We start from the raw sequence: 13384 nt of genomic DNA on the forward strand, positions 1-13384 counted from the left end.
ATGGAGAAGAGACTGAAAAAAAAACTCTTCCAGCAGAAAAGATGTTGTTTGAAATACATTTGAATAACCACCAGTATTAAAAGATTTAACAGCATTGCTCATATGCTGAAAGAATTCTATGCCTGGCAGGTAAATGCTGGATTACCCAACCTAGCTGTTAGATATCAGATGTGAAAATGGATACGTAGACAACTCACATGTCCAGTTACAGTTCACATCCAGAATGAATCGAGAGAAAAATCCTTTCTGCTCAGAAATATGTAAATACACTGTGTAATTTCTGATAATTGATGCTTATGTCTGCTCTCATTTTGACATTCAATCATAACTGACACACCAATGTTTAGGAATGAAGAAAACTTTAAGCTGTTAAAATAATAAACAGCACCATGAGAGATGGGAAAAGAAGCCAATCGAAAGTAACACCCATGGGAGGAAAGGATTAGGAAGTGGGACTAATTCACAAATGGGAAGACAAGTAATTCTTTGGTGTTTCACCAAAACTGAAAATTAACTCAGAGCTTTCCAGAAGCCAAATACATTTTGTTTAAAGAAGTGTGATGGTTTGGGTGTTACTCCCCACCCCCTTCCCCAGACTTAAGAAAATCACCCAGACTAGACTCAGCCGAGCTGGAATTTGAATGAAGCTTTGTACTTATAGCTTAGCAGACATTTACAATCTATATACAGAAATATACAAGTTTTAAAAAGTAATACAGAAACCAGAGTCCCCAGGAGAGGCTCTCAAACACCCTTCCATCTTCTTCCCACCCCTCTACCTTACCCCAGACTTTGCCTTACATTCAAGGTGAGTTTGGAGGGTTGGCCAGGGGGGTTAGGAAGGAGAAGGATTAGTCAGGCTAGAGAGAGAAGTGCAGCCCTAAAAGCCAGAGAGCAAACTCTGTTATCTATGTTTATGTTCTTGTTCTTATACTTCTCAGCGAGCCTATGCGTGAAGTAGACATCACCACTGTTTCCTTTTCACAGCCGATAATCTAAGTCTTCTCACCAAAATATCCCAGCTAGGCTTAAACTAGCACAAGAAGTAACAACTTAAAATGCTTTTAAAAAGGAAGTGCATTTTCTGTCTTTGCTGTCAAACCAGAATGGTAAGTGAAAAATTAAGAAAATTTCACATGATATAAAAATGTTTATTAAGAAATAGTTTCAGATCAAGTGACTAAAATAAACAAACAATGGATGCATTTGTTCTGTTTGAGCCCAGCTGTTCCTATGAATCTTAAGAGGAGCTTAAGTCTATAGATGAGTACACAGGAATGTAGAGACTCTCTAAATGCCTTCTCAGAAGTTCTACTTTCCTCATTCCATATTCCTTGCCATGTGGCCCAGTGTGGTGTCACCTACATCAATCTTTTCATAGCACCCAAAGCAATCCAGCTTTACTCAGTGTCTACATCTGTTGTCCACACAAACACAGAGTGGGAAAAAAAACTTTGCCCAAGCTCACTTGGGGCTGAGAAAGCAGCCAGGTTTGCTCGCTCTCTAATGCCTTAGAAGCTGTTAACGGGAAACGATGGATGAGATGGGTGAGAATAAGTCAGATACAAGCCTGTCTGCCAGCAAAAACCCATGATCTCAGCAGTATGTGGTGTAATTGATCTAAATCTCAGGTATAACAGGTAATGAGCCTAAATGGGAAGAGAGAGTAGGTGAACCAAAGGATTTTTTCACATTACAATATAGGCATTACTCAACCACCTGGATTTTAGCAGCCTGCTTTGAATGGTCAGTACAGACAATTCCTTCCACTTGCAGTTTAATTTCTACATCCAGAGGCTTTTTGCTGAGTGTTTTCAAAGTCCAATTTATTACCTGCAGAAATATCAGCTAAAAGCCTACCACTCTTCTATGAGCAGTTTTTAAGTGATTAGAAAGTAACAGAAATGTAAGCTATATGCAATTAATAAAAGATAAGCCTCAAAAATGTCTGGAGGTTTGCTTTAGAGATGTGTATCTCTACATACTTGTTTCTTAAAGTAAGATGAGATATGGAGTGCAATTTTTACTTGGCTGAAGAGAGGACAGGCTAACAAAAAAGAATCCCATTGGAGTCCGAGGATGAACAGAAGAAATAAAGGATCCTTTCCAGAGACAGCAAGCATAGTTAGGTTCTGAAAATCAAAATGAGGTAATGCTTCCCTGTAACACTTAAGTTCCCTGCAGCTCTATCTACTCAAAACTTGAACCCCTGGTAAACCTCCTTAAGCTCCAGGCAAAGGTCCTGTTAATACATTGCTGGCACATGTAGTCCCAAGTCTTCCTTGGACCCAGAAGGCACTAATAAGCTCTTATTGGTTCTAGTTATACCAGGCCACATTTTTATCCTCAGTCATGCTTACAGAGTCTCCTTTATATCTACTTGAAGAGCATTAGAAGAACATAAAGCAGGCTTATCCCCTATCAAGGCATTATTTGACACTTTGCAAGCTTTCTCCCCATCCTTTCTAAAACCTCCACCAAGACACCACCACTATCACCTTAGTGACTCCCGAAGAGATTCCAACACCTAGTGGAGGTATTGTGCTAATTAAGATTTTGAAAGCAGTAAGCAAAAACACTGTTTGACCTCACACTTAGCAAATTACTCACAGTTCCTTGCTTCTCTTCACAAGATTACCTAGATAACTACCATTGCCAGTGGGGATCTGAGACAGGGTGCAGCAAATAAATGCCTGTATATGTAAACTCCACTTCCCAAGGCAAAAATGATGAGTGAAAGATCTGCTGCTCTCTTATGTGTGATAGTTGTACTTACACCAGTGTAAGAAGCCTTTCAGAGACTTCTGTCATTGCTTGGGTGCATGGTAAGTCAAGCTGCCAGTTTACTGGTTCTAGAAACTTACATTTCTCTCAAGAGAAGGTTGCTGTTTCATCTTTCTAAAAGAGTAACACACTGCAGCTTCTTTCGTTTTAGGCTGAGGCAATGGGTGCCTATCCCACATGCTAAAGTGAGGTGGAATTAGCTAAGTCAAGCAAGTTAAGGCAATTAAAATCTTCAAGACAAGAGAGGGGGAAATTTCCATGCTGAAGGACATGCAGTACATGTATGAGCGCCCACACTGACTATCCACATTCTTGCTTTCTTGTTTGGAAGAATGAGCTCCTTTCCGAACTCTGCCCATTTTCACAGACAAGGCCACTAAGCTCATTGGACACAAGTATAAACCATATGAGAAAGTACAGGACACTTAAGCTGAGTAGAGTTCTCATTTTAATGTGTCTTCAAGACAGAAGAAACTTCCACTTGGAATAGGTTTCCTCTCCAAACAATGACACTTTCAGATGACTAAGTGCACGATGGTACACCTTAACCACAAGGCATGGATTACCAAGAGACTGAAAGCTCAGCCTTAACACATCAAGAACAGGAACTCTTGGCTGTTGGAGAGTGTGATAGTTGCATTGGTTTAGCCAAATAGCTTCCAGCAACCACTAGTTCAGGAGTTTCCTGAGTTTGGTGCTGCACCTAGATAACTGTGTTTAACAGTCATTGATGGAACAATTTGCTTAATTCCCTTTTGAAGCTGCACATGCCTTTTGGCTTCTGTAACATCCCAATGGCAATGAATTCTGCAATCTAATTTTACATTGCATTACCAGCAGAGCAAGCCACTCCTTTCCAGAGATTCAGTAACATGCTGACAACATCTTACTTGCATCCTGTTTCACCTCATGAATCATAAGCGATCCAACAAAGATCTCCACATTTGTCTGATTTTCTTCCCCCAGCACAAAAAAAGCTCTTTCAAAGCAACGGCTATCCACAGGCAAATGACCTGGCAAACTTTTGCATGGGAACCTGCATTGCTTATATATAGAGAGCTCATGCTGCCATAAAGACAAAGGTTTATGCTACAAAGGCAGAAAAATACAGGAGTAAATATTTATTTCCAGAAAGAGATGCAAGGCTGAAAGGGGACAGGGAATCCTCTCTCTCCTGGAATAGCTCAAGTAGGAAGTGTTTTCTTCTTCCCAGAAAAGCTGGGAGAAACCAGCAAGCATTTTAAAAGGGGGATGAATTAGAAGAGACTGGAAATAAAGAAACAAAGAGACAAAAATATTTAGATTTCCACAAGAATTAAGCCAGAGAAAATGGAGTGGGAGAGACAGCAGAGAGGCAGGTTAAAGGATTGAAATCCTGTCATCATCATCAGAGAGCAAGTAAAAAAGAAGACCTGGATCACTTTTCTTTCAAGTCTGCTGCCCTAGGCGAATGTTTACTTTGCCTTTGCCCCAGCCAGCATGAGATGCTATAAAATGAGTTACCAAAATGCTCCCAGTCACCAGAACATGTATGAGATCTGTGGGTTCAAGCCACCTTTCAAGATTATAAGTCTCTTCTGAGCATCCATTATGCCAATGATACTTAACAAAATCAGTCTGCAAAGCAATGTGCATGTCAGCTTAAAGGATGCAGTCCCTACTCAAACGGCATCAGCAGAGGGACACGTCAGCATGGTGGATTACCAGAGCACATGCTTTAGCATGCAAAGTGATGCAATGTGCTTTAACAACAATTGTTCCCTCACGTTTGTTTCTGTGTCAGGTTTGACATGACTATCTGCCAGGGCAATGCTCAGGATCTTTTGTATTGCTTTGCAGAAGCTGATTACGCCATCAAACGCTTCAAGCACATAAAATCACTTCCAAGATTCAATGAGATAGATGTGCCAGAAAAGTCAGTAGGTGTTTGAAATAATTGATGCTAACAGCTAGACCTGAATTTTTCAAAAGAATATGCATTTTGGTTTGGATTTGGAGTTTTTTTTGCTGTTGTTATGTTTGAGTTTTTTTGTGTTTTTTTCTTTTTTCCCCTGATTCTAATGCACCATCATACAAACTGCCTAGAAATTCAGCCTTGGCATAATGTTTACATCAAATGAAATTCACCCATTAAGAAAGAACATGCATGAGATCCCCCTTGAAGTGGAAAATACACAGTCCTGCTTGTGTAGAGCAGATATCCTGGGCAGCTTCTTAGCCTGTGCACATGCCTAGAACAACACAGTAGATGGTAAGGGGCGAGTGATCTTTACTTCAACCCCATGAGCTTTTCCACCTTCTTTTCAACTTTCTGTCCTGTTGAGGAGGGGGAGTGGGAGAGCAGGTGGCTGAGGCCAAGACATTTCAATAGAAAGAAAGGTGAAGAAAAAGGGGGATATGAAGGCTAGCTCTTCTACCCATCACAATTTCATGCTAACAACAGCCACTATATGCACTCTGATGGCATAGCAGTGCTGATACTTATAGGACAGGGAGATTTAGCACTGAGATGTAGCTCTTACCATCCCTTTCCCTCCTTTTTGCGACACTAAAAGTTTCTCCAGTAAAGGCCCCAACCCTTATAGAAATGTTATGTCTGTGGATGGGTGCAGAAGAAACATGAAGAGTTACCTGTTCTTACCACTTTGCTATTGCACTTCCAGGCTACCCTGAACTATCACACAATCCTCAAAGCAAGTAAGCATGATTCGCACTCAAGAGGTAAGAGCAAAAGGCAAAGCAACTGCGACACCTCCCCAGGAGTCATGACCTCATGTGGAGGCTTCATCTTGCACACCCAGTCTTGGGCCTAGCCTGGGACCATCTTCTCATGACACAGCTTTGCATGAGCTTCAGGCCCTCAGAAGTATTTGGACACTGAAAGCAATGAGAGGTGGTACCTGTACACTAAATCTTCCTACAATTTCACCATCCCATAAATCTCTTTAATGGAGACATCCTTCATCTTTTCTGCTTCACAAGCCAGTTGTGAAGCTTAATTATGCAACGATTATGAAGTCCAGTAAATACAACGTACATTAAGAGCAGTTAATGAGATTTCTGTCACAAGCAGATTTTCTCTCTCATGAAACATTGCTCATACATTGGAAAAAAACCACTCTTTTCAAAAGAAACACACAGACACATTGAATATGAACCAAATCCACCTCGATTACCCCCAGAAATAACGTTACACAGCTGAGTGATGGCTATTAACAAGGCACAGAACACGGCGACCTTCCTGACCCACATGGAGAGCTGCTTCCTCACCCCCGTGGCAGGCATTCCCTCCAGCGCCTGGTCACAACTAGGGCTTTAGGCTTACAAAAGACCTGCTTCCTAACGGACCTAGCAGCTTGGGCACCTCCAAAGACCTGACATCAAGTCCCATTCCTCCAAGCACTGTGTAAATCTGCTGCAAAGACTCGGGCCCAGTTCCAAGCTTGCAACTGCAGAATCGTTTTGTTTGAGCGAGACTTCTAAGGTCACCAGGCCCCACCATTAACCCAGCCCCAGCAGGGCAGTCTTAGCTTACCACTGCGTCCTGGGAGGGCCTAAGTCCTGCTCTCCTCCTCCTTTTGTGCCAGGCTGTGGGTGCCAGCTCAGAAGAGCAAACAATAAGGGCTTGCCCTCAGCAAAGCCTTGAGGGCTCGGAGGCCTCACACCAGGTGTGGGGCTCAGGGGGCCTCGCACCAGGTGCAGAGCTCAGGGGGCCTCGCACCAGGTGCCGTGTGCTGCCCTCACCGCGCCTGCATGGTCAAAGGAGGCACGAAGCTGTGAATTCATCGGCCAGGACAACGGTGCTAGTGCCCATCGGCCAGTTTGGTTTTCAAAATGAAGTAGTTAAAGGGGGATGATTTTGGGAAGTGCACTTTTCTGCACCCTGCCTTCAGGACGGAGCCTTCCTGCCTCTGCTCGTTTGCGGCTGGTCAAAGGCAGCCACCTGTTGCAGCTCCCACTAGCAGCTCAGCAGCAGCTCCTGCCCCTCTGCCTGAAAGGTTTTGTATTTTGCCCTGGGATGACCATTGCAACTTTGAAAGGGTCTTTAATACAAGAGACTGACTCAAGGAGCAAAGTGTCATGAGCACATTTGCTGGAGTTAATGCCAAGATTCCATAAGCACAGTCAGAATTTTTCCTGTTTTCATATTACTATTTTCCAAGTTCTCTTTGTTTAAAGTGTTTGATTCTGTGCAATTATTTCCTCCCGACCAAAAAGCCAAAAAATGGCAGGGTTTTTTTTCCAGGTTTTTAAATAGTAATAATAAACATTAATATAGAAATTAATATTCAACATTCATAATGATACAGATTAATATAGAAATTAATATTCATCATTCATAATGCTTGCTGATTTCTGATACACACTGACAAAAAACACACATTGCACCATTGCAGCTGCAATGCATTGCAGAATCCCAGCATGGTAGGCGTTGGAAGAGACCTCAGGAATCATCTAGTGCAGTCCCTCTGCTAAAACAGGGTCACCCAGAGCAGGTTGCTCAGCATTGCTGCGTCCAGGTGGGTTTTTAGTTTCTCCAGAGAAGAATCATAGAATGGTCTGAGTTGGAAGTGACCTCTGAAGTCATCCAGTCTAATTGCCCGGCAGTCAGCAGGGGTATCCTCAACTAGACCAGAGTGCCCAGAGCCCTGTCGAGTCTCACCTTGAATGTCTCCAGACAAGGGGCCTCAAGCATCTTGCTGAGCAAACTCTTCCAGTGTTTCATCACCCTCATAGTAAAGAGCCCATTCCTAGTATCCCATATTAAATCTGTTCTTCTTTAGTCTGACGCTATTGCCCCTCATCCTGTCACTGCAGGCCTTTGTAAACCATCTCTCTCCCTCCTTCATGTAGGCTGCTATTAGGTCTCCCTAATATTGAGTCATGCTACATCCTCTCTGAGCAGCCTGATGCAGTGCTGCCGCCCTCACATGAAAGAGTTATCCTTCTGTTTTGGTGGAACCTCCTGTGTTCCAGTTTGTGCCCACTGCCCTTTGTCCTGTCACTGAGTATTACCCAAAAGAGTCTGGCCCCATCCTCCTGAACCTCATCCTTCAGATTTTGATAATCATTGGTAAGATCTCAGCAGTAGCAAAACCTACAGCTTAACAGTGGGAGAGGGACTCAAAAGTCCTTAAAAGCATAGAATGGCTTAGGTTGCAAGGGACCTCAATGATCACCTAGTTCCAACCCCCTGCCCTAGGCAGGCACAACTCCCACTAGAACAGATGCTCTCAGGTGCCTATCCTTCCAGCACAGAACAAACAAACATGCATCCTACCTACGTGCTACGTGGATAAATGCTCCCTATTAACAGTTATGGTGTGGAAATCGTGGATTAATAAGACTCCTGCTCAGGCAGGAATGATTTGCAGCACATGAAGCCTGTTAGAGCAAGTTCTGTTAATATTCACCAAAAGAAAACCTGTTTGTTGACCTAAAGTGTGACTGCTTCCTATTCTCTTCTTGTGAAATTATTTAGGTCCTGTGGGACAACTGTACTGAGCTTTTCAAGCAAATATTAAAATTCTATTTAGATGTACAATGGTTTAATGCAAATTTTTACCATAAAACCAAATGCTCCATTCAGTTAAATTAATAGAATTACAAAAAGATGTAATGATGGCAATTAAGTCTTGAAAATGCAAATTTTATAGTCAAGGACAATTACTTCATTTATAGTATACTGGAATGATGCCAGATGAAGGTAATTTAGATCCCCCTAGCTCACAGTTATATCATGAAAGATATCTTAATTTCATTAGTACAACAAAGATGGGTGAGAAGTTAGAGAATACAAAAAAAAAAGATGAGAGAAAATTTGACCTTTCTCAGTTCATTGCAGCTAGAATACATAGATCTTGCTAAAGTATTAGTAATATTTCTTTCTACTCTCATCTCTTAAAAAAAAAGCCTTTTTTTCCCTCCCTATTAGCAGCAATAGAACATTAGTATGGAAAAGACCAGCTTCATTCAGATACTTTGAGCTCCTGTACCCATGCTACAACAGTTCTGGTCCTCTCATTATTTCAGTTTTAAGGATGCATATGGCATTGCCTCATAGCTTACAAGGTCCCAAGCCACAGCCTGAGTGCCAGGTGGGTTTGACTCCAATAGGACTTCACTAATTCTGGAAATATTCTGATCACTCTTAACAAAAATTGTTCCTGTCTCCCCCAAATACACAAGTGAAAGATGATTAATTTTGCTTTACAGCAAAAAATGATCAAGCAGATGCAGAATGCAGAGGGATGTGCTACAGATTTCCTAACCTACTTTGAAAGGGATGTAAAAATCCTACTTCATACCAGTTCCTCAGCACATTACCAAGTTAGAATCATAGAGTGGTCTGGGTTGGAAGGGACCTCCCAAGGTCCCTCACCTCATTGAAAGAGGAGTTTGAAAGCCTCCAGACATTCTTTCTGTCTTTCTTCACTGCCTTTAGAGCTACTCCTAACCCAAACGAGCATCCAGCAAAAAACACCACTTCTGCCAGCCTCGGCCTGTGTTTCACTGTCCATATCACAAACAATTTCTCCCTTCTAGTGAAACTAAGTCTCCCCTCTTTTAGTTTAAAGCCATCACTTCTTGTCTTGGCACAGCAGGCCCTGCTAAAAAGTCTGCACTTGTCTTTCTTATATTAGAAATGCTGTGTCCAGCAGGAATAGGGAGGTGATTGTCCTCTTGTACTCTGTCCTGGTGAGGCCACACCTCAAGCACTGTGCTCAGTTTTGGGCACCTCATTACAAGAGGGATATTGAGGTGCTAGAGAATTAATCTTATGAGGAGCCACCAAAGGAGCTGGGGATGATTAATTTGAAAAAAAGGAGGCTCAGGGAAAACCTCATTGCTGTCCTCAGCTACCTGAAGAGATGTAGTGGAATGCTTGCTAGTGGTCTCTTCTCACAGGTAAATAGTGATAGAGCAAAAGGAAACGGCCTCAAGCTGCAACTAGGTAGGTTTAGCCTGGATATTAGGAAACATTTTTTCCCAGCAAGAGTGGTCAGGCACTGGAATGTGCTGCCTAGGGAGGTGATTGATTCCCTAACTCTGGATGTGTTTAAAAATTGTTTGGATGTGGTGCTTGGGAACATGATTCAGGGTGCACCTTTTAGAGTAGGGGTATCTGTTAGACTTGGTGATCCTGAGGGTCTTTTCCAACCTGAATGTTTGGGTGATTCTTGTAGTCCCCCTTTATGTACAGAAACACCCCTTTAAGGTCTCCCTTAAGCCTTCTCTTATCCAGGTTGAACAATCCCAACTCTCACATGTAATATGGTAAAACACAGAACTGCAAGCCTTACTGAGAGGTTAGCAGGACTAGTTGAAGTGGTTTTGTTAACATAACTTACCAGTTCAGTGACTTTGTTCTTCAGTGATTTAAAGGCACTATTTACCATAAAAATGAAGGTATGAAAAATAGAAGAACAACTACAACCTGACGTTAGTTCATTATTGATTCTATTAACAGGGCTGTTGGTTATTTCATATTAAGAAAACAAGCCTGTTCTGAAGTAAAAAGGTACCTTGAGTAGAGCTTTTTGCTTTTTCCCTGCCTATTCCTGAATTACAATGCAGGAGAGCATACATGAAAAGTTGCTGCATGCTTCCTCGAAGATGGTCTCGGATAAAGGAAAGGGCCCAGTGCCTTTCTTTCCCCCCTCTACTTGTCCACATGTGTGCTCAGATACACCTAAAATGCCACTGCTATTTCACATTAAGCTCATAAGTGAAAATCTGACCTCACTGAAGTGAGCTGGAGAGATGCCACTGTCTTCAATAGCAGAACTTCACCACATTTCTTCAAGTCAAGGATGCTATCAGTCACCTCTACTGCTTGAAACCAGTGGGTGATAACACCGGCTCTTGAAGAGTCATGGGCTCCCTGGGGAGTTCAGATTCCCACCTGGAATTCAGTCTTCTATAGTTCAACATGAAAATAAGACCTGGTACCAATATTGACTCCATACCACATTTCTGATTGTTATATCATATCTGACAAGTAAATCCCAGCTTGTATTACTATTTATTTATATGAACTGGTGTAACATTCTAAACTCTCAGCAAGTCTGCTTGGCTATTGGTTGGAGATTTGGCTTAATCAGGAGTGCTTGAGTGAGTTAAGATTGGGGATGTCTGTATCATGTTGTGCAATACAGCTTGAACTTCCATGCAATTTCATTGCAAAGCAGAGATTTTGTGAATCTGCTGAGTCTCAGCCACTGCAAGAAGTAGTGTTTCATCCAGGCTATTCCCAGTATGTTTCTGTTGTAAAAAAACCAGGCTGTGATCGTAATAAGATATTGATTAGTCTGAATCCCATACAGAGCAGAACTTGCTTCTCGGGTGGACCTCAAAAGGTCATACTGCTTGATTGCTCCATAGGTTCTAAAATACAAGAAATATTGAACCAAAACTGCTTTCAATTATACTCATGTTATCTGAGGCCTGGGAATGTAACTGAGGGCAGCATTTGGCCCATTCTGTCAGAAACCAGTCTGATTTTCAGCATTTCATTTTGTTGTTAGCAGGGCTGAACATCAGCTCTGCTTTCTCTAATTGGTGTTCTGAGCTAAACTTAACTCCAAGGCAAGAAGGTACAAATCTGTTTGATCTGTGGACTTACTTCTGGATGGATCTGGCACATAGCAAGTTGTGCATAACGTAATCTGAAAGTTACCTAGTATTAGGACTGGTTTTGGTTTGCATCTTCTTATGCATTTCTGCAGAGCAGTATTTACAACTGTTTATGTCCCTTGGATCTCCAAATTCCTCACTTAACCATCACAGTGATCCTAGACCAGCAATAAGCTGATGCTTTGCTGTTAAAAAAGATTTAACTGAAGTGTGGCACTATGGTTGGTGAGCTGATTTAGCTCTGTGTGCTTCTCCTGTAAGCCATGAGACTCTGCTGTGCTGAACTAAAAAGTGAAAAAGGCTGAATCTCACATGAGTAATGAGTTCTCTAGCTGTTAAAAGCACAAGTCATCCTGGGTGAGGTCTATTTTTCATGGTGACTCTAAAGGACAATGTTGCTGGTGTCAGCAGAAATTTAGCTATGGTCACAACCACACAGGTGTGGGCACTCCTCTTTGCCAACCACCTGGAGACTAGACAGGTTGCTGCATGTAGGGAAAAAAGAGTTCAAAAGATTTAAGAAGTTGGATGGAGGCTGGGACATAAGTATGAACACTATGACCCCTTCCAGCCCAAGGTTACAAGTGAGGGGGAAGCCACACTCCGTAGTTGTCAGGGCCAGACGTGTTGTGGAAAAGCCTAGGCAGCATCAAGTTTCTTTTTCCTAGTTCAAAGGCCTCATCAAGTTATTCTGGGCACCAAAAGCATGAGCAAAGAGAGCTCAACAAGTCACTGCTGGCAACTGGGTACTCTGTGCTGTGGATGCTTTTTGCTTAGAGGCGCTCTGTTTCATGTTTTTATGACAAGGGGTACCCAGTCCTTGGCATGTGCTCCTGGGAACTATTATAAAGCAAATAAAAACATTCAAGGTATCCGTGAGAAATCCTGGGGAAATATATTGAAGTTTTGCCTTTCAATAGGCACTCTCACACAAGATCTGAAAATACAAGAGGTCAAGAGGAATTCATTTTAGAGTGGTCCTAGCGATTAAACCACCAGCAGCTACTTTCTCACAGCAGTGATGTGCCAGGTAGCATACCAAAGAGTTATTTACTGAACTGTTTCACCATGGGCAGAAGCTTAATGTTGCTATGATGGTCCTTATGGAAAAACAATTCCCTCAAAATCAAAAAGACAGTTCAAACACAGAGAATATGCCTAGTGTGTTCTGTGTCTGTTCTAATGAGAAAAGAAATCTGCAAGAAAAGGAATATAAAGTGATAGACGATAATGAATGAATGGTGGATCCCATGGATGAGATGAGATAATGCAAACCTTGATACTGAATGAACTTCAAGGCTCTATAGTGGCACTCACTTGCCATGATTTGTTTCCACAATGAAACTGAACTCTGAAACACAGAGAACAAACTTCTTTCCTGTGAGGGTGCTGGATCACTGGAACAGGCTGCCCAGAACGGCTGTAGAGTCTCCTTCTCTGAAAAGATTCTAAACCTGCCTCAGCATTGCAATCCTGGGTGACCCTGCTTTAGCCTGGGGTCTGGAAGAGAGGATGTCCAAAGGTACCTTCCAAAATCTGCCACACTGGGATTCTATCCCACAAGGAATCTTCTCACCTTAAGGTGAGAAAATTGCTGCTCATGCACACTGCTCATGAAAAAGCTACAGACAAAATGCTTTCCAAACCTGAGTTACCAGGTGAAATTTTGGACCTGGCCAGCTTTTGCACAGTGTAAAGTAAAAAGGGACGCAACATCAGCCTAAATCACAAGCCAGTAACAATAATACTCTGCCACGAACAACATTCTGACTTTGAAAAATCATCTATTGAGCTGGATTTGTTACACAGGCAGGATCTAAAGGCAGGCAAGGCTGCCAGTGTGCTGCACACCCAGCCAGATGTCACCATTCAGGCAAGACAGGAAAATAATTCATCAGGAAAAAACTGAGTTCTTGGATAGGATGTTACCAACACAATAAAAGCAGATGAATATTAGTTACTC

General features: G+C 42.2%; 2 protein-coding genes across 18 annotated transcripts in view; both read right to left on the reverse strand.

The window, feature by feature from the left end:
- LOC135184794 (uncharacterized) overlaps positions 1-13384 on the reverse strand; it is a 616367-nt gene that overhangs the window by 146951 nt on the left and 456032 nt on the right. The window lies entirely within an intron of this gene.
- LOC135184796 (UPF0500 protein C1orf216 homolog) overlaps positions 1-13384 on the reverse strand; it is a 62313-nt gene that overhangs the window by 48249 nt on the left and 680 nt on the right. The window lies entirely within an intron of this gene.

The sequence above is a fragment of the Pogoniulus pusillus genome, chromosome 21, assembly GCF_015220805.1.
Source record: "Pogoniulus pusillus isolate bPogPus1 chromosome 21, bPogPus1.pri, whole genome shotgun sequence".
NCBI classification, from domain to species: domain Eukaryota; kingdom Metazoa; phylum Chordata; class Aves; order Piciformes; family Lybiidae; genus Pogoniulus; species Pogoniulus pusillus.